Below are 22,361 nucleotides of genomic sequence, written 5' to 3' on the forward strand. Positions count from 1 at the left end.
TTTGTGAATTTAAACAGTCGTCTCAAAATGTCAAGAAGACTTCGAGTTTTGAACTGCTAAATCAAAAGAATGTGTATTTGGCAATTTTAAAAATGTATCCAATCCCTATTAAAAATATCACTATGATAAATTTATTGAAGTTTTGCGAGTTAAGATGATGCTGGTAGTGCTCGTTTTAGCACTTATTTTTTCTTCTATTGTAACTTGCTTTGAGGAATATCACTTTACTGTTTGTGTAACGGGAGCAAGTCATTCCATTCTTTATATCCCAAGTGACAAAAAAAGCTTTTTTCCAAAAAGCAATTATCAAAAGATAAGTGCGCCTGGATATATAAATCCTATCAACAGAAACATTAGGTGTCCTACGTTTGGTACATCCAAGTTCCTTCTTTTTTATTCCTTAAACGATCTGCTAATTTACCATCAGGTGGTGAGAGCCGGCTCCTTTCTAGAGACCGAAATCACTTGCAAATATCACTGCCCAGTACCAAATTTTTCATGATATGATAGGAAATGAGTTAAGATACTTAAACAAAGACATCACCTTGAGTACGATCGCCAAGGAATGCCAGGTTTGGCATTGCTCGTAATGGTGGGCCGCATAGTGATGATAGTTGTCAATGTGGCATTTTACTTTGGCATCTTACATCATGTCTGATAATTGCTATTTGGATTGAAATCTACTCATAAGAATGATTGAAAAGTGAAGCTCATTGAAAAAAGTAAGACATCCTTTTTAAAGTAATTATTTTAACATTGTTGGCAACTTCAGACTTATCAAATGGCACCAAAAAGACTCTTTACAAAAAAAAAAAAAAAACTCGATAAGCACTCAGAAACCGCCGACCTCACCCAATCACCTAACAATCAATTTTCAGTATTATTGACTGATTAATTACCAACTAATTTATTATCATTATTATTTTAAAAACTGCAATGTTTGTGTAGTCATAAGAAGGAATGACTATATTGGTCCTATCTCGAAAGAGATTTTTAAAAAAATTCAGGCTCCAGAAGGCGATGAGTACCAAAACCTAATCATTAAGTTAACCCAATTTCTGACCTACACTGTAAATTTCATTAAAATCTATTCAACCGTTTTTAGTTAGGCTGATGACACACAGAGAAACAAATAGACAAACGGGGGTGAAAACAAAACAGTGGTTTTCAAAAATCAACTGTCTGACACAAAAATAGGTAAATTGGCGAAATTGCCATACACCACATGCATTTGGTACGAAGCAGAAAATTATACCATAGTGACGGCAGCCATTTTGTAAAGCTTTTGATTGTTTGGTATATTGTATTTTACTGCATTATATAAATTAAAGTTAACACAACATCTAAGATACGTATTACTTTTCAACTGTGAATGAAGCATTACATAATATATAGTTACACCCATTTATACAGTCATTATTTCTCTGACTATTGACGGCCATTTGGACTTTCAACATGTACCAGAACGACTCATTAATTAGCTGCAAAAAAGAGAAATGGCCCATGTCTATTGTTTGGCAGAATTTTTTTGTGATGGACATCGTTCGCCATTTTGTAAAAATTTATGGTCTAGAATGTGGAATTAAACTTAATGCATGGGAATGTACATTTACACTAATATTTCCCCTTCAATTTGTAAGTAAGTTATATGTTTAAGTTCAAAATTGTGACTGTATTTTAAAGCAACATAGGGATGGGTATTCTATATATCTTATTGGGCTTGGCGGCCATCTTGTAAAGCCTCAAATGTTGCATACAACTTCAGTGTTGAATTCTAAATCAATAAAGCGTTTTAAATTGTAAGTAATTCCAAATTATGCTCGTGAAAAATGAAAAAATTCCTTAGTGATATATGTTTCTTTGGCTATTGTCGGATGGGACCAAAACAACTCCAAACAGTAAAAGGATTTCTATAAACATTGGAGTTGAAACAGTGGTATGGACGAAGGCCCCTTTATATGTAAGGGTAAATGTTCTCAAGGAAATAGGCGTCCATCTAGGATATCTCTTGTAACCAAAGTTGCCAAAACGACAGCCAAGACAAATATGCTGTGGGCCAAAAGGCACATTGGGCAAAAAAATCAGAGGAAAGATAATTTCTAGGTTTCAAAAGTTCCTGGACAGAAAAGTGACATACTCGTTGCATTTCATGTAACTTTTTTCACCAATGCTACTATACAACAAATGCTTCAAATAAAGGTCATTTGTTAATGAAAAAATGTCCTAGAGGGTGTACAGAGTGTACATTAATGCCCCAGAATAACAAATGGTGCAGTACAGACCGCGCACTAGGGCCTTCTATCGCTCTGGCCTGCAGACCAAGCCGAGGTATTTTGAAAACTGATCCCAACATAATTGTTGTTTAAAGGAAAAACCCTGTTTATATCCTGGCGATATAGAATATTTACAACACAAGTAAAGCATGCAGGAAGTATCCCTGTATCTATGATAATATACATGGACATAAGCTTGCCGGTCACAATTTTTATGGTTTCTTTGAATTCGCTGCACATTTTCCGCGGGCAAAATAAAGCATCTCTCTCTAGTAAACTAAAATTACTTAAAAGCCGCCAAAGTTGGCATTTTTTATTCCCCCCATAGGCGGAAAGTTGCATTAGATCGATCGAAAACGAAGTAATATCTATCTGCAGTGACGTGATATTTATATTAACTGTGATTTTAGCTCCGATGAATTTATGGACCTCTTACCTCCTTGTAAAACGGACACAGCGACGATTCGTATGAATACATGTTTCAGCTTTCCGGAGCCAAAAATCACAGATAATGATGTAGTATTATATTTCTGAATCATGGAAAAGACTTCAATTCAATTTTACCCTGGATTTTGGTAGATAGCGAAGCTGGTTGTGCCTTATTACACCTCATCGCTGTAGAAAACAACTTTGGTCTTTCGAAAAGGGGCGTTTTGTTTCTGTCTCTTACATTTTCTTGCAATACCACCCATTTTTCCTGCGGGATTATCTCTACAAAAGTACATGGTGCATTCTAGACTCAAAATATATAACGATTTGAAGATTTCTGAATGCCAAAACCCAGATTGATTCTAAAAATTTTCCTGCATTTCTAGAGGCAATATGCCTCATCTGGACGGAACAGATAGTGTTAGACGACAAAGTCCTCCTTTTTATCATTGCCCAATTTAAGCAAATTTCCATATCCAAATCCCTTTTCAGATTTTTTTTTCTGTTGCTCGCGTCCCTTAGTGTACATTTCTGCTGAAAGGAAATCTGTGGAAAGCAACACACATAATTAATATCCTGTCGAGAAAAACGGCGTGTATCCCAGCGGTTTATTTTAGAGGTATGAGGTCCCTTTGGAGAAAAAGAAGTTAGCCAAACCTCAAAACCACCGATTAGATCAAACCCGCTATGAACTGGTACATTAACGGGAACTGAAGGCGCGTGCGTCCCAACGCCTGATACGTCCTACGCCAACTCATTAAGGTCAAAAATATGATCATTACAGGAAGCGAAATTACGAGTTCTGCGTTTCATGGAAATTGGAAAATGAAATATGATAACAGAATCCTGGAATAGTGGTTCATTCACTGATTCAGAAATGTATGAAAAATGTTCACTCTGTCGAGCCCTCTGCAGTGATGGTTAATTCTGCCGAAGCGATTAAGGATTGTGCCCTATTGACGCCTTCCTACCTAATTGCCGGGAATGCAAACAAATTGCAACATTCTTTCCCCTGACTGCGTAGTCTACATTTTATTACTCGATCTATATAATTGTTGATTACTTAGTGTAGGCTATCGCGCGCGCACTATGCTAAATATATTAGGGAGGGAAAACCGTTCACTAAGTTTATTTCACATCTTTGCATCAGCAACGATGGTTCAAAATTGTATTGACAGGCAATCGATAAGCTGATCCAAGATTCGAGCTGCATAACATATATCCAAGTGTTGCTCGAAATTATCTTTTTATTGGAGGTTACCAAGAACGCATTCAACTCTGGAGGATTGGTGGCTGTGTAAACTTTCGTAAAAGGAGAATTCCGTATATCTGTATCTAGTCTGACGTTAGCAACCAGTAATTTACTCCAACTTAAAGAAAATATTTACAAGACAGAAAAATTAGGAAAATTCGGGCGCGGATTTAATGTAGAGCTTCGGGCATCTATTGAAGGAGTTAGCAGAGGGAATAGACGCGTTTTCGACCACATTAGGCCGTCACCCGAAGCAACGTTGATAGGGACATATCACAGGGCTCTAACAGGACTATAGACCGGTTCTTAATTGAACTGGAATATTTATAGAGAATTTTACTATCCACAATTTAATTAATTAAACGCCCGGATACGAAGACGGCTTGATACTTTTATGCAGTAAACGTGCCGATGAGACATCAGTAAGATAAAGACACAGTCCAAGGTAACGTGCGTATAAACTATGGATGTTTTCGTTACCTTAGATTCTTTGATGCATTCACTTGAGTCATGATGGTGCGCCAGTGGTATGATTCGACTCTTACGAGTGACATTTAAAGGTGAGCTCTCTCTCTCTCTCTCTCTCTCTCTCTCTCTCTCTCTGTGTGTGTGTGTGTGTGTGTTATTTCAGTTTATAAAGGAAAAAGGGTAAAGTGTAAAGTCTGAATGATTGCATGGTTTGCTAGAAAAACGAATATGACTCCAAACTTTCGAAACGATTGTTTATCGCCTGTTCAAATCTGTTTACATCGTATACAAATGTAAAGCCACTTTTTTATTGTATGCGAAAGCGAGGATATTGAATACCTAGATTTAACTTTACGGTTAACAGTCTAGGTGTACAACAACCTTAATATTCTGAAAGTAACAGCTTGGGCTTTCTCTTAGCTTAATTGAATTCAGCGTCAACAGAATATCACTTCTTATACAAAAGGTCCATGCTGCCCAGCGTTTGCTTATCTACCTGATAAATGATCTGCTGAGAGTCATTTATTAGCAATTAATTAAAGTTTCGTAGTCAAAAGCAGTTCGCAGCGAGAAGGGGCATTTCCCAGCACATTATGCTACGATCAAAGCGTGCTTATGTGGTTAAAAAGCCGTTCTGTATGAGGTAATCTGCTCATTCTACGCTACTGACATATCTGTTACCTAGCAAAGGCGTATGATTCTGATAGATTTCTATTCAAGATTTTATCTCTCACTAGTTTTCTTTCTTCCTCTAAGTTACTCTCTCTCCAACCGTCTCTCTCTCTTTCTTTCTCTCTCTCTCTCTCTATCTATCTCTCTTTCTCCCTCTCCATCAGATGATGATAGTGATAGAAGGACAAGTCAGTTATGGTGAACGAACAATGTTTTTTCCTGGAGACTTTAATCTGATACTAAAATACGTTAAGGAAGCAAACGACTTGCTCACTTTTAGGTGAAAGAAAACCCCCAATGGTTATTGACAGGTCGAGTTCGATAATTGATCACTGAGTCGAGAAGCGTGCATCCTGCGTATATGGTGTGGATCTTGCGGAGAAACCAGCCAAATCTAAGATATTTTTCAAACTGATGAGTTTAAGTTGCGTCAAATGATGCTGCTTTGCAGTTTGTGTTCTTCCTGTCGCAAATGACTGATCGCTTCCTGAGGTGCGGCATTCCTGATCGATGCGAGTGACCTCACAAACCTGATGCTACATGCTGCACAGATTTAGGTATCTCTGTCTGAAGCAACTGTACAAGACGTATGAACACGATCTTGATGAAAAATGACGTATGCTTTACTTTTATTTGATCGGGTGGACTAGTAGCAGTAATCATTTAAATGTGGCCGCAACGATGAACAGAAGTTTTGGTGATTTTCCAGCAAGATTGATTGGCCAATATTTGGGTAAATTAAGGCAATTTAAATCATCTTGTGATGGGGCTTTAGGCTAAGGCGTAGATTCCATAAGAATGGATCAGAATCAGTGGTTATTTCGTCATTAACTCACTTAACGTCAAAATACAAGTATGTGGATTTAAATTAATCACATGCCAAGTAGTGCTATCATGAATATCTGACATGTTTTCTAATGATTTTTAAAGTTTTACTCGAAATGGTGCCCCCTTTTCAGATAACTATTTAGGGTTGATTAAACTGGTATTTCAAAATATGCATTTTTGCAGTTGAACCATAATTAAATGTACTGTTTTTTATATGTTTGTGTAATGGTTCTGCAAGTAAAAATGATCTTTTAAAAAAGATTAAATGAAAAAACCTGCGCTTTTGAAGCTGCCTAATTAGACATATCTCATAAGGTTAAAGTCTACGCATTTATTCAAAATTACTTGTTCGCTGTGTGCCGAACGTATTTGCTACAAACACGGAGTGCTGAATTAAAGATGAAACCCGCATGCTGTTAATAGAATAACGATGTTCAGAATATCAAATAGTGACAACCTGGATTTGTGGTTCTTCCTAGAAAAGAACTGGTAAAAGGAAGACAAGGGTTTCTTTCCTGTGCATGCATACACACATAAAACCAAGATAATTCACGAGGTTGCGTCAATGAAAAAACATTGTGTGAACGTACAATAACGACTAATATCAAATAGGCTGTTATTACGCCCCATTATTTATTGAATTACTGGAATGATGGACCCTCATGTTTGGAAGTGAAAAATATACATTGGCGAAACTGAAATATGGATGTCATCTTAAGTTCAAACAGTACAAAATTCAGCATATATCTAAGTGCACATCCCTGTCGTAGAAAACTGCCCTCTGTATTCCATCTCTCTGCAAAATGTTGCAAATTTAATGGAACACAATCGACCTTGAGCATCTAGTTCACGAAACACGTTACGGTTTCATTTATTATACATTACAGTTGTTAAGTGCAGTGTTACAAAACGGTCTTTTGAATGGTGCCGCAGTTTCTTTTCTAATTGTTCGACGTTTACTGACAACCGTGCGTTATTTCACAAAACCGAGATGGGTCCCATAAACAATTTTTCTTATAATTTTTTTCATTGAATAATGCTAAACTGCAGTCATATCGAATCCGTGCACGTAAGGAAACTACACAAGTCTTACGCATGCAGCAGTATAAGTGCTTTAGTAAAGCATTATACATGTAGTAAATTGATAACATTTTCCTGTTGCTTGTTTTTTTCTTTTTAATTTCCATTTTTGTGATAATAGGCTTCCACACAACCTTTTACAGGTATGTTTAAGCGCTGACGGACATGAAAAGTCAAGGTAACGCAATACTGGCAATAGTAATGGTGGCGTAACACTCACACACACACACACACACACATACATACACACACAAACACGGGTAAAAGATATACCTTTAGTATCAATATCAAAATGAATATATGTTAAATAAAGAAACACTGCAAGATGTGTCTTAACGAGATGGCATAGTTAGTACTAATCCCTCTATCCAAGTGAAGTGACAAAGCTAAACTTAAAATCCCTGGATAAAAAAATTACAAATGTATTGTTAGCTGTTCTATTGCAATTGCACAATTGCAACTTGACAATTGTTCACGCTTTTCTTCATTATTATCGTCAGGTTGCTTTGGGTTTTGTTTTATCAGAAAAACCAGCACAGTCATAGCGTGTTCTGAAGGAGTTTGTGTAGTGGCATATCACGATATTTTATTGATAAGATACTAAGATGACGCAGCTGAAAGATGAAACCACTGCATGTAAACAAAAACACCTTGATTCATAATCCAGTACATATGTGACAATTGTTAAACATTTTGTTCTACGTTTTATCAAAAATGCCATTACTGACGTCATCAAACGGTATCCCCAGTTAATAGGGAGCAGATACTATTTTGAAAGGACATCAAAACATGCTGTTACCTCTAATATTATCGGTTATAATGAAAATTTAGAGTCAATGTGAACTAAGGGTTTTCACAGTTTACTGCCATTGTTTAACAGAAAGTTATATGTTTTTTTTCTCTGTAGAACCAGAACAGTCGGAAGGAACACTGTTAGATCGTCGTTAAACTGTGTTTTAAAAACGAGTAAAACGTTTTTCCCCATATCTTTTTTTCACCAGGTTTGCTTTTCTGACTGGTTCTTACAAACTACGTCTTTGAATATACTACTGTATTGAATTGCAGGCCTATGGCTAACTGTCAATTCAGATTGAATTGGTTTCTCGCTTGATTTATAGTGATTTCAACCGCATTTATGGTAGATGCCAACAGCAGACATATTCTCCGTTTATCATGAAACTTTAATCTAACTAACACATCAGGAGCATGTTTTACCGTACATATATTGAAATCAGGGATATTAAGAACGAAATCATTGATCTTAGGCAACTGTAAATGTAATTTTTCTAGACAACGCATCTCTATATATTTTCGGGAAAAAAGCTGATAATGTGTTTGAATCTTTGAAATATATCTTTGTCAGAATCGTGTCATTAATTATTTTCTTGTAGCGCGCTTCTGGTTTCTTTGTAGATGCTCTGTCAGTCAACGTGTTGGACAAAATGGAAGTAACTTGTTCGCGCAATTGTTCGATTTGCAGCAATTTCTTTTTTCTTCTGTTTAATTTCAGGTTATTGCCCTTCTCTTTCATCTCTGTTACTAAATACAGGTCGGAGAAAGACGTAACATAAGCCACTTTATCTATTTACTACTACTGCGGCAATCGAAGTATTTAATACTATGGTAAATGTAAGCCTTATGAAAAAGAACCATGGACAAAAAAGTACACACTTTCTAACTATCCTAAAACGGTATTACGCTTTCCTTAGATCTTTAATTTACGCTTCCATGATAAGTCTCTTAGCTCTTTAAGTCTCTTTAAAAGCTGTGGTGGAATATTATCCTAAAAGAAATTGGTTATAGCCCCAGCCGATTACATGGCATACTTTCGATTACTTTAAATCTTTCCGATTGAACTGTAAGTATTAAGCCAATCCAGTGGTTGAAACAGACACCATGCAGATCGATTATAACAGAGCGTCTTGTTGTTTCAAACAGCAACAACAACAACAAAAAAAAGCTTTAAGTATTTCATAAGACTGACTGAGAGTTTAAAGCAAAATGCATCTTAAAGTTTTCATCTAATGACGAGAGGATCGTCACAGAAATATACAAATATTTATTATTTTCCTCTATACCAATGGGGACCCAAAGGGACAAAAGGGTGACCTATGTCACAATTGGATCATGATTATCGTTAATACATCAGTTAATGGTTCTATGTGTGTTGTGTATACAAGTGACTGCTGGAAATTGGCACCGAATCTCTGCATTCAGTGAGTGCAGGAACATGCCTGTTTCACTTTGTTTCTATCCACTGTTTGCTCTTTGTACATGTAAGAGATTGTCCTGTCTCTCATTAACAAGGACGGATAAGTTTCAATCACTGTCCTTGGTCCAATGAATTATAATATCAATCTGATCTTATTATGTGAAATGCAACAATTTCAGAAAAAAAAAACAAGTGCTTTATAAAAGGAATCGAAAGAAACGAATTGTCTATAATCTAGTTTATAATGTCCCTTGCAAAACGATTCTGGCAACCAAAACTACTGCTGCTTTTCAAACCCAAATTTGGCAATAAGAAACTACAATCGTTTATGAGATTAGCTTGGCTGTCACAAATACAAGGTCGAAAATATTCCGTGGAGGCTCTCGCGTGTCTGCTGTACCCCCGGGGACGGTGAATCTGATCGCTTATTTTTCATAAGAAAATCCCGATGATAACTTAATAAAATCGCTTTTGAAGCGGGATTCGGTTGATCAAATAAACAAGATCGAGGGAAGTTGCATGAAGTTCCGGCCAGGGTCCACAATCTGCAGCACGGTGTATTTCGTCTGTGTGTTGAAACAGGTTACCCGGAACTAGCGTCCTTAAAATTAATTAATTTTCAAGAAGGCTCGGTGCTTAGATAAATAGGCTCGGGATAGGTTGGGTGCACGTGGATCCCCCTTTGGTTTGGTTTTTTAACGCACAATCTGGCACAATTTCCTTAAATTTATATTCGAATAATTGGACTAGTTTCATATTTATCCTGTTTGGGTTCAAATATCTAGGTTTTTCTACAAAAAGAAAGTACTGCCACGAGTTTCTCCAAACTTTTATTACATAAATTAGAAATGAAAAGGCGAAGGTACACGCAGCAAAAAAAACTCCATTGAAATTACAAAATGAAACCACTGTGACTCAGTGAAAGACGGGAGCCATTATAAACATGAGCTGGAGAGATAAAACATGATGAAGCCCTTGCTATACTAGGAGAGATGTTATCAAATCCATTATCCAAGCAAAACGCTTTGTGGCATTGTGAAATTTGTAAACGATACGCTATAGAGGCGAACCCGTTACAACGCAAATTAAGGAAAAGCATTTTGTAATAAATGCATCTCACCAAAACCTTTGTCATAATCAGTTGCACTTTGGCACATGAGCTGTTTTGTAAAACGACAGTAGCCAAGATAGCCATTGTACAGCGGAGAGAGAAACCTGGGGCCATTACATATTTCCCCTGTTTAGTTTATTTTAGCCAAAAACGATGAAATTTATTTTGATTTTTTTTTTTTTTTTTTTTTGAAAAATTCACTGTGCACCTGAGAGCCTCCATTGATTCTTCCTCGACCTTGTATTTTAGACCGCCGATCTCCACTCATAAACCATTCTAGTTTTTAACTGTAAAAGTCGTTCTTGAAAAGCGAAACAAGTATCTGGTTGCCACAATCGTTTCTAAATACGGCACTAATTTCCGGTTGTTATGAAAAACAGCACAAGTTTCTGGTTGCCAGAACCGTTTCCAACAAGCAACTAGTACTCTTTTTTTAACAACAACTATTTCTGGTTCCAGGAAAACGTCACTAGTTTCTTTTATTAAAAAATATCAGTTTCTAATTGTATCTTAGAATCGCTTTTAATGACCGAAACTAGACGCTCAGTTACCATATACTCAGTGACCCGAAAGTATTGATATGTTAGGCACCAGAGCACTGTAGGTTGACAGGTCACCTGGTTTTGACTTATTTTGGTCAAATGTATAGCTGCGGGCCAGTTTAAAACTATTAGGTTATGTTTAAATGGGGATAAGTGAATGACGGCACTGAAACAAATACCTTATTAACGGGTAAATGCATCTGCAAAACAAATATAACAATGCACCTTCATAGGCACTCTTCAGCGTAGCCAATAGTCCCATTCAAATATAATTGCTTTTTATTGGTAAACGCATTTTCAGGGTGCTTTTGACCATTTGTTTCTTGCAGTTTTATCAGAAACTTTTATTGCGGGCATATATACCATGAAAAGAAAACCTCGAAATTATTGTTTGCTTCAAATATGATTGCCAGTTATTAAAACAGTGACCTTTTCTAAAATTTCTGTTCCAGGACTCTAAGGATATAAAACAATTTTGGGTAACATTTTGTATTTTGTTTTCAAGGTTTTTCCTGTACCCACAGCAGTTTCTAATACCATTCCAAATACAAAAAAGTATTTAACAATTTCCTTAAATATGTGCTACAGATTTCATCAGCAAAATGTCAATTGTTTCCTGCCCATTGGGAGTAATAACTTTGGACTAAAAGGGTTCATCAAATGATCCGATAAATGATTGTTTGTCACGTGGTTCTTTGCAATTCCCCTCCAAAAAAGGGAAAAATCATGATTGTATTTCAAATGGTTCACAGCTAGATTACTAAGTTTTGGTTGAAAGCAATAGTGATCCCTACTCAGAGGTTCGAAACGAGACCTGGTGACATCCTGGTGACATCACAAATACTTGTCCCAGTTCTGAAACAACCAATCCTGGAACGCTGGAAACTTGCAAAGTGTTTCTAGTTCTCTTCTTTCGTTAGACATAGGGCCTATCCTGGCCTGTACTTTCGATGTGTATTTACCCCAGCAAACACGCCACGTTGGCACCACGTTGGTTAATCGGTGGCTATGACGTTATAATGTGGTAGCAAAGTGCTAGCCACGTGATCCGAACGTGACGTGTTTGCTGGGACAAAATTCTGCAACACCGTCCTTTTATTCACGTTCAAGCACGCTCCAGTTCCTCCACGCTCTCTCTGATGTGGAATCCTGCTTTGGTGTCCCATTTGATTGCAATCCATGGATTGTAACTTTGGCTATCTCTTTTATTGATCATTGTTACTAATTGTTCGTATTCCTATGTTCTCATGACCTTAAGCCTAATGATACATTTTGCCTCATCCGGCTGGAAAAAACATTTTATTATCCTGATAAAGCAGGACAGCCTTAAAGCAGGTCACCATCCTAAAGACCGCGGAACGTTTCATTCTGGCATTGAGTTTTTCCAGGACCATAGATAGTTTTAATATACAACAATACATGCACCCGGACCTCAATGTTCAAATGTACAAAAACAAAATAAACGAGTATGCAACTTTCAAGCACGTACATGTATGTATAGATATAACTGTTTCTCTTAGAATATACAGTTACAGACAGCATTTTAATCTCAAAATGACATTTCATCTGTCAGTTCTTTTATCTATCTAATAACAGCTTTTACTGTCGTATCGGCAACTGAAATTCCAAACCAACGATAAAGGTTTTGATTTCCAAATGTCTTCTCAAATTTTAGCGTTTTTAGATTGAGATAGATAAACATAGTCCTAAGGGACGGGATTTTTTATTTCTTTATACGGCAATCGATCTCTGTAAGCGGTGCAGCTGGGAACACCAACTGACCCGAACGGCAGATTTCTATCGTTCAAATTTCATCTAGGACTGTTGTCTCCATCGCAGGAAATTAAGAAATTGAATCTACTTCACCCACTGTGTGGTGTATTTAAGCAAATGTTTCATCTTGCACCCTTGGTCATAGACTTATGTGTCAGATTGAATTGGCGATAATACTTCCGACATTGTTTTGTCCCTCCACGTTCGTGCTGACTTGGTATAAGGGACGTTTATCACCGCCACGTGTCCTTTTCAGGACCACGGCACATTCTAGAATAGATGAAATTACTAAAACCCTTTCTAGGCATTATCTTCGTCTACTCCTAATGTAATGAACCCTTCCTTTTGAATGAAGTTGTAAATAGTAATACGGACACAATTCGAATAGTACCGTAACGTTTATTTGGATATGTTCAGAATCGATACGGTAATGTATTGTTATTTTCTTAAAGAGTCACACATTTCACCGGTGCCGTTTCTGTCTGATTGTTGGACTTTTAATCTAAACTCAATTGTATTTGTATTATAGCTGTCATTGTTCAATCGGTTTCCAAGAACTTGGCTGTGACATTACAGAGATATCGGACGGAACGGAAATGTAATAAAGAAGTCAGCATTAGATAAGGAAATCCTGTAGACCGCTTTGGAATTCCGTAAGTGCAAAGACCTTCAACATATCTGAAGTAGAAGTGTATAAGCTATTCATTTGCATTTCGTTTTCAGTGTGATTACCCCCCCCCCCCCTCCAGATTTACAGTGAATAATCACTCACCACTTATTTCATTATTCCCCATTAAGTATGATTAAGGCAATATGCTAAAGGGTCCTACTAGGTATATTTAATTTTTTCTTTTTTGTGTTGTTTTCCCCATATAAAAGGAATTCCAAAAGTTTTTCCAGCATATGTTATGATTTGGATGATATTTGCGCACACTGCCGACATAATTTTCGTCAAAGAAGCCGAATCCTATCACGTATTTCTATGCCAAAAGGCAGCCAAAACTAGTGACATGCAACAATAAATTATATTAGGCATTAGAACTTAAAGTTGTTGAAGTATCCTCTCAGGGGAAATGCATTATTTCAGCTTCATCTCATTGCAGGCAGAACAAGGCCTCTATAAGCTACTTGTATAGATTTTCCGACTGGAATTCCAACTACCAATCTTTTAGATTCTTGATGCATTAAAATGGTGCTATAGTAAGCAGGGGAGGATCAATAGTTACTCAGATGCGGCGCGTCTTCGGCTGATTGATGCGAGTTTTAAGTGTCTTATTAGTGTTTAAAGAACAGTATTTAGCTTTTCCTAGCAATTTTCAATTATACCAATGACGCCGATTTAGAGAACAATTGCCTCATTGATCTTAGGGCGCCCCCTATTCAAGTGGTTAATTGACTGATTTACGTTGCGTCGAAAGGTTTCGTAAGTATATGTGGAACAATGAGTATAGTTTCTTAAGATCAGATAAGTTGCATATGGTAAATGACGCAACTTGCACACTTATTTGCGTTGTTGTGTTTAATTTGTTTCAGAGGAAATAAAAAAAAGTTATTATGAGTGTGACAGTAGAGAGTCAAGTTAAGGCAGGTTTCAAAATTAACTTTGCCAAATGCCAATTCAGATTTCGCACCGGTGAAATTGGAATCCAAATGTACAAAGCACATAATAAGATTTGAACAAATAAATGAATTACCTGGCTGTAATATTTTGACTTAAATTTTGTTCAAAACTGATGCTTTATCCATTTTAGATATAAAAAAACTAAGGGTTGCAACATCCAGAACCAAAGACTGTCTTAGAATTTGTTGAACCTTTTTATTATATTTCTACCAGAGAGGACACCAGCACGTGGTATAATTTCCATTTTTTTTGTTATTTTCTTTTTTTTTCTTCTTGCATTGCAGTCGAATTAAACTAATAAGGTTTAAGAAATACATTGAAAGTGATATGGTTACTTAATCAGTTACTTCCCTGGCCACTGTGCGCTCTCTAAAGTTGTTCGAAAAGGGTAAAAAGTTAAGAAAAAGCAGGCCGGCGGACACGGTAGACCAGTGTAGTGGAGCCCTATGAGATTTAAGATCCAGAATACGCGAAGAAATTAAATGTGCCCCCCCCCCCCCCCTCAACACGTAACACAGATTCTGAAAGCTCTCATCAAAAAATTAGCTGAGCAGCTCGACCTTGTAGTACTAGAGATGAATGTTAGAGATAGAAGAAAGAACCAGGTGAAGATGCTTACAAAATGACCATCTACAATGGCGTCAAGATAAATGAGACTTACAGCTAACGAGGGTTAATTGAAAAAATGAGAACAGCCGGCTGTGAGAGAGGAGAAGCGACAATACAATATTTCATGCATGAGCATACCAGAATCCGGGCCAGTGGCAATAAATAATCTTTATGTATTTCGTATGTGTGTGTCTGTGTGTGTCAAAAATGAATCATGTTGCAGCTTTTGAACAATCTGGCATCGCACCCAACAAATTTCATATAAGCTTGAATCTGAATATCGGCTGTGATGCACATATGTAGAAAATTTGCATATGGCGAAAGACGCTAAATTGATGAAGGTCTGAAGGTCGACAGACGTTTAGTGCAAGAAACAAATCAGGTTGATTACCTAGAAATATTGGTCCGTGTTAGATATCACAGTTTTCCAAGCGCCATAGTCATCTTTAGGTATGAATGATGTCACCGAAAAAATTGAGTGTCTTAGTATTCTTGGAGACAGACCAGTATGGCCCTAACTCAGAAACGGATTCCGATCGCTGGCATTGGGTAAAAGCACAACGAATTAAATTATCAATCCCAGATAGTCATTTCAGTCGTTTCATAGATAGTTAAAATGCAATTAACCCTGTAAGATGTACAGACATAGCTCGTAAAACTGCCAAAACCAGATCAAATCTCATGAAGTGTTTGGCTTCCAGTGAAACATTGAGGGTTGTGAATAACGGGTTGCTTATCTGAACGGTTTAGCAGGGCTGCTTGCCAATTCAAATAGAACTCAAGTCATTCTACACGTATTCGGGCGAGACTCGTTCAATATTATGCTAATTCAATGTGTTTAATTAATCAGAAAAGCCTACATAGGTGTCTAGCTATCACTGTATGCTGAGAGTCTGAGAAACTGGCGAATGCTGCAAGGTTCTTTACTTTGAATGAATGGAAACGTGTTTTTACTCCTATCAATAGACGCAGAATACTTTGGATGGTCCGTCGCACTGTCAAAGCATCGCCTTTCATGACTGAGCGAGGTGAGTAATCCTTTCTTTTTCTGTACTAAAATCAGACGGAAAATTCTAATTTCTGAATTGATTTATGGATATACTTCAATGTATCATGATTTACTGGTTGTCGGACTTAACTGCATCTTTGTCGTTAAACGAAAACAACTAACAGGATATACTGTCGATGATGAACAACCCTGTTGCCAAATGATGTGGATTGTATAGGCTACTGAGATAGAAGGCACTGCTACTATTACAAAACACTGAATAAGTCCAAGTGAAACAGATATAGATTCCAAACTTTGCTACCTTTTTTTTTTGTCAAGCATTGTTACGACCATCTAAACTATCTTTGTTTTAGGCGATCATTTTTTATTATCTTTCATTGTAAAATGCCATACATCCCCTTTAGGACTTACATATTATAATTTTTGTATTGAAGAGATACGAGTTGATCAGTGAAGTTAATGTTGTATTGTTCATAATACTTCTGATCTGCCAAATATTCGTATTTTTATATCAAGTTGATCATGAATTATTTGTAATACACTTGCTCGTGATGGGTGTTAGGTACCAGAGAACATGAAATGAACGTCGCTTTTCAAGCGTGAAGCCAACGTGTCAATGGCAATGTGTTTCTGATACTCAAATTTAAAGGCAACTCTGCTCATTCAGCGAATTTCAGTCTCAAAACCCTGCTTAGAAAAGTGCTTGAGTCTATTTGTTAGAATTATCAATCAAGTGAAAACGTGCCGAAAGCTATTTGAGCTATCTTAGAAAATGGAAGAAATCGGTATTGGTAAACGCTGCAAAGGGATTCGCTCGCTACATATTTATTCACAAATCTGGACATGCGTTCCCATTTTTTCCGATTCGTTATTTTGAAAACACGTAAATACTAGGTCTTGTGTAAATAATCTTTGATTAAGAAACATGTGTGAGCTATATTTCATCCTATTTCCTGTTCATCAGTTGTAGTATATTGCTTGCATATTGAACTGTTATATTGGAGCAGTTAAAAAAAAAAAAGAAAATCAAGCGAAGTTTTAAATCATATTAACCCCGTCAGAGATTGATCCTCTAGTCAGCTTTAGCGTGACCTTTACTTGAAAATGAACTATATAGAATAATTTCAGACGTTCAATGTCAGTTCGGCGCCAATGTTTCACAGACAGTTGCCATTTGTACTCAGCACTACAGCAAGATCTGTCGCGGCCATGAACAACACGGGAGAAAATGAAACTGGGCCTTTTTTTTGTCTTTTATTTAGTATCTTAACTGTGGTCAGCCTCCCGTAGCAGTAGCTGTACTCATTCACAACAAATCTTGTGAAAGACTATCCAATCCTGCTCGTAACAAATGGTTGTTTATTTCACGTGAATGGCAGCAGGTTTTGACCTTTAGAGATGAAAGGGTTCTCGAGATTTACTTCTACGGTCCATCGATACTTCAGCTCGCATGCACAGTAGCAAGTGGTAAGAGAAAAAAAAGCCAAGGCCAGTTGAAAGCACGCATCGTGCCTGAAGCTTTTACAATTCATAATGACAGCTTTGTGGTTCCTGCCTTGAGTATGATGGATTTTGAAGACTATTGTGCAACTTTGAGTTTTAGATTGGTGCCGCTGAGTGTCTCTTGCACAGGCAGTTACTTTCAAACGACAAAAATCGATCAAAATGATAATTAGTTCATTGACAGGGCCAAGTCTCCACCTGGAGCATAATAGCCCAAACCTGACATGACACTAGTAGCTAATTTACGGCCATCACAATTGTAACAATTACTAATGTAATTCAAAAAAGCTCACTTCAAATGTTTGGATTTGTTAATTGTGGCAATAAAAAATAGACATCTTAGTAATAAACATTGATATACATGCACAAAGCTATGGTAACTTTAGGTGCGTGTAGAAGGAAATCTTTTGAGGAGCTTTAGGGATAAAGGCCTATCGGTAGAGCTATGTCTACATGTATCTGAACACGTGCCTCATGCCTCAACCCACATGTTAGTACAATAAAGAGAACGGAAAGAGAAGTTAAAACAGTGTCATAAACGACCGCAGTTTTCGGAACAAAGACTTCTGTTTTGTCTAGACTGCTGTATTTTAGCAACAACTATTCTCTCAGAAGAAGGTGACTTGGCAGACCTCGAAAAAAATTAGAGAACAATGCATGTATGACTACGTATGTGGCTGTTGATCGAAGAAACTATCAAAGTAATTGATGGATATGGCTTTTCTGATTGATGCAATTTGTTTAAAGCAAGAGATTTGTAGCTTTGCTTTGAATATCAATTTGTTATAAATTGTCATTTCAGAGTCCTCTTGTTTACTCTTTTCTGTGACACAAACTGGCTTGAAACGGATGTGATCAGTTCGTTGCAGTCGTATGATCAAGCCTGTATATAGTCAGCTGAAAGCATATATAAATATCATTTTGTTTTATCAGAGGTATTACCTAATGAAAAGAATCATCTATTATGCTTTTGATTTAATTTGTACTAATGCAATCACATCACAGTTTAGTAAAGGTGATAAATACATTTGATGCCATCACGACCAAGAAAAGGAAATCAGCGGTAATAATCTCTGTTACACATACAATGGTTAGTGAATAGATACCAATATCAACTCTTGCAAGCTATTTTTGTATCTCTACCAATAGAAAACCGAGGTTTGCTTTGCTTTATGCATTTATCCCAAATATAATCCAGAAGTAGCAATATTTTGTTGCGTGAGGCACATTATAGCGCGTGCTACTTACTATCGTGTTTTGCACCCTCGTCTGTTGTCTGTTCGAAAATGGATCAATCAGCCCTTAGCTTTCCTCTCCTTTTGCTCACAAGCCTTTTCCCGTGTCGTTTGAGTCACGCAAGATCCGCTGTCGATGCAGCTATAAAGAGAGATAACAGGGCTCCTGGATTGTAACACCATGGATTTTGAAGCCTGGAACTCCCTCGCACGTATATAATCAATCAGTTTATCAAAATTACATTCAATTTACGACTCACATGAAAACAAAAATATACACTGTAGTCTGTATATGTATTATTATAGATTACTCACCACACATACATATAAGCAGTATATGATGCATGATACCCTATTGCCTTCTGCAACATGTCATTAAATCTAATAAAAAATATTGTCTTATTTCGAATATACGTTCAGCGATACTTTTGACAAACACTTTGTATATTCCCGCAACAAGACAATATTTGCAACATCAGCAGCCTTTTGTTGTCAGAACTTTCCTGTATCTAATTTGCAAATGTTCTCAACAACATTTGTCGTCATTGTTGGCGATATAATCCTGGAGAGTAGTAAAAATATACTGTGTTTTGGGGTCACCCAGTCTCAGTCTCGTTATGATTGAAAAATTAAGTCACCTTTTGTGTATCACTGAAGTAAGTTTTATGATACAACTTATGACCAGACTAAGATTTGAAAAGCGACTTGATTCTAAGGTTACCATGAAATACTATCAAAAGCTTTTTTGAAATCTATGAGGAGTAGTATACCAAGTAAATGCCTTTCTTATAGGTATAGGCCCAGTGCATGGTATCGTAAACATATGTATATCTTCCCTTAAAGGGTCTAGTTTGGTCCTTACTGATCAAATTATTCAGTAGTCTTTGTCTCGTTTAATAATGTAATCTAACTAGTGCCCTTTTTGTAGTATATAATTTTTTTGTATTTTTTCCTTTGGGATATATGTGTAACTTTTGTGTAACTGATAATACATGCCTTGAACCTATTTTGGCAATCAAACATCATAAATTCCAATTCCTTCAAAAAGAAAAAAACAAACCAAGAATGAGTGAATTATTGGTGCCCTTGATACAAAAACCAACTTCTTTGTCCATTGACATTAGCTCTCCCTCTCTCAACTTTTTCGTTAGGCGTCATTGTGTATACTTTGATAATATGTACTACTCTCTTTTTTAGAATGTACTCAAGAAATTCACGGCACTGCACAAACTCTGTCACATTTCCTTCTGCGTCTATTATCAATTTCAAATTCGACATTTTTTTTAAATCCAAAGAATCATAGTCAATTGACACTGTATTGCGTCATTCATTTAGAACGTCAACCTGGTAAGCAAACCAACTGAAATTGATTCTATGTGACACTTGTTACGCGTTTTGAGGCCAAGAGATTTCTTTGGGGATTGAAAATATCGAATGCCTTTTTTCACCTTTGGTTGAAATAGCATGCGATGGCGAATGCGCCCACACGCCATGAATACTGGTGATTGCAAATTATTTTGGAATGATATGGTATCAATTTGCTAGGGGCAATGCTAAGGACGGATTATCCGCTCAAGTTTGGCTGTGGTAATGTTTAAAAAAATCACTGTTGGGAAAATTTAGAATTAAGGTTATTTGGATTACTCACAATTACCCGTTATATGCTGTGGCAAGTCTATCATCGTGCACAAGACACAGCAAGAGAGTTAATGATATAAAATGGGGTTTGTTATCCACACGTCCACGTATTATATCAATAAAAAAACATCAAAACATTACGACATGGCGCATGTGTTACCTAAAAAAAATTATAAAGAGAATCGTCTGATAATTTCTCACGAATATACAAGTGCGACATATAGGTCGTATACACGAAGAATGGCGCGTCCCAAAGGCACATTATCCCGGCAAATCGACCTGAAAGGTAAATACAACGCATTGTGTCATTGTGTTCTTTTAATCTTCCCTCCTCCTGCGTGATTCACTGTATTTCGCCGTCAGGGACGATAATTAATAAAATTTTCAGCGGGGAATCGCTCTAATTGCATAGCATGAGATGACGTTATTTAATCGATACCCCTGCAGTTGTGGAGCAAGTGACATAAGATCTATACCCCTCGGACGCAAATGCGCCTGTTGTTCCTAACTAAAACCGAAGTCAAATGCAAAACAGGTATTTTTAAGTATATTAAGGGAGCGGATATGGAAACATGTCACAACAGCGCTCTTAACGTCGTTTTCCCTGTGTTCGTAAAGAAGATCAGTTTTTTTCCATCTCACCACTGTAAATCTCTACTTCGCTTCTGCTTTATCGGAACACTTAATGGTTCTCCAAGGGCTACTATGGATATTGAATTATTTCAGACATATGGTCCAGCGATTAGCATGGGCATTTAAATGCAATGAAGATAATTTGGAGTGAAAACAAAATATCTGTTCAGCTTGGAGAGTAAACATCGACTTTGTGTCTAGAAAATCTGGAATCATGTTCACGAATTGGTTGTGTGGGCACGAGAGTGAATAAATTAACACGTTTGGCTGTAGGTCGAGATTGAAGAGGAAAGGGGTCAACTGTCGTAAGCATTCAAAACAGTAAAGATGTGGAAATATCTGTAGTGGTTTATGTTTTTTTACAACTAAAATTGGGGTGGGGAGATTATAGATAAAAACTCAAAACGCTTCATATGTTCATTATCTACTTCTTATGAAGTCTTATGAACCCCATTTTACTCGTGTAAATTATCGGAAGTTTCTTATTTCAGAGTGGCTGTACGAAAATTGTTTTTTTTTTCTTTTATGTCGTTTGATAACACCTTTGCCACCATTTAACTGACTTACAGAGAAAATCAATCGAACTTTCTGTCGAAAGTTACATAAAGCAAGTGCAATTTAGTAACTGTTAAGGTTACCATTAAATATGATTAAGTTGATTTATCGAATAAAACTACATTCATTATATAGGGAATCATTTGGATTAATAACTGGATATCTTAAATGTCGTAATGCTACAATATTTAATGGTAATTTTGGCATAAATGCCACACGTTGCTGCTTTCAAAAATAAGGAAGAAAAGCACTCAAATTTGTCTAAATGATCCATCTACTGACTTCACATTGTGAATTATATTTTATTTGAAAATGCCTAGAAAGCGTAACGTGGGGTTGTCTTATCATCGTATATAAACACCTGTTTAAGGGTTTCGTTGTCTATAGTTATATCTTCATTATCCTGGCATGCTTAGCTTTTCTATCTCTCATTTCACCTAAAGGGCTCTAACCTAAATATCTGTGAAAAAAATAAATCGATCCATGAAGAAAAAAATCAGTTCAGAGGTTAACTATCTCCGATCCCTGATGAAATTGTCCAGGAACATGTATTTTTCGGTACATATTTAATACTTAGTCAACACACTACAGGTGTATGTGATGTGGATGTACTGGACCATTTGGTCCTTTTTTATCGTCTTGGATCAATCTGAACATGGAATTGGTACACATTTTGGTATGAACATTGTGTTTTTAAAGTGGGTGAAAGTTGACCTTGGATGTTTTCTTTGTTTCTCTCCGGTGCTTATGAATACAGACAACAGTTGACGACACTCGGCATTGATTCTGTCAGCAAGTGGCCGTTGAAAATTTCCGTTTCTGAGAGAAGCCTACAGAATGAGCATTTTACATTCTTCTTTAACTTTCAGTACTATTTTTATTCTACCAGGCAGGATTTTAATAAACAAATTCCTGTTA

General features: G+C 36.7%; 1 protein-coding gene across 2 annotated transcripts in view; it reads left to right on the forward strand.

Moving 5' to 3' along the window:
• The first annotated feature begins 3,724 nt into the window (after window positions 1-3,724).
• Window positions 3,725-22,361, forward strand: part of LOC106178019 (muscarinic acetylcholine receptor M1) — a 33,365-nt gene continuing 14,728 nt past the window's right edge. For both annotated transcript variants that reach the window (XM_013561008.3, XM_013561007.3), the window contains exon 1: window positions 3,725-4,514. The gene's annotated coding sequence lies outside the window, so the exon portion shown is untranslated. The remainder of the gene's footprint in view (window positions 4,515-22,361) is intronic.

This window comes from Lingula anatina, chromosome 2 (genome assembly GCF_051362555.1).
Source record: "Lingula anatina isolate TDL-2025a chromosome 2, LinAna3.0, whole genome shotgun sequence".
Taxonomy (NCBI): domain Eukaryota; kingdom Metazoa; phylum Brachiopoda; class Lingulata; order Lingulida; family Lingulidae; genus Lingula; species Lingula anatina.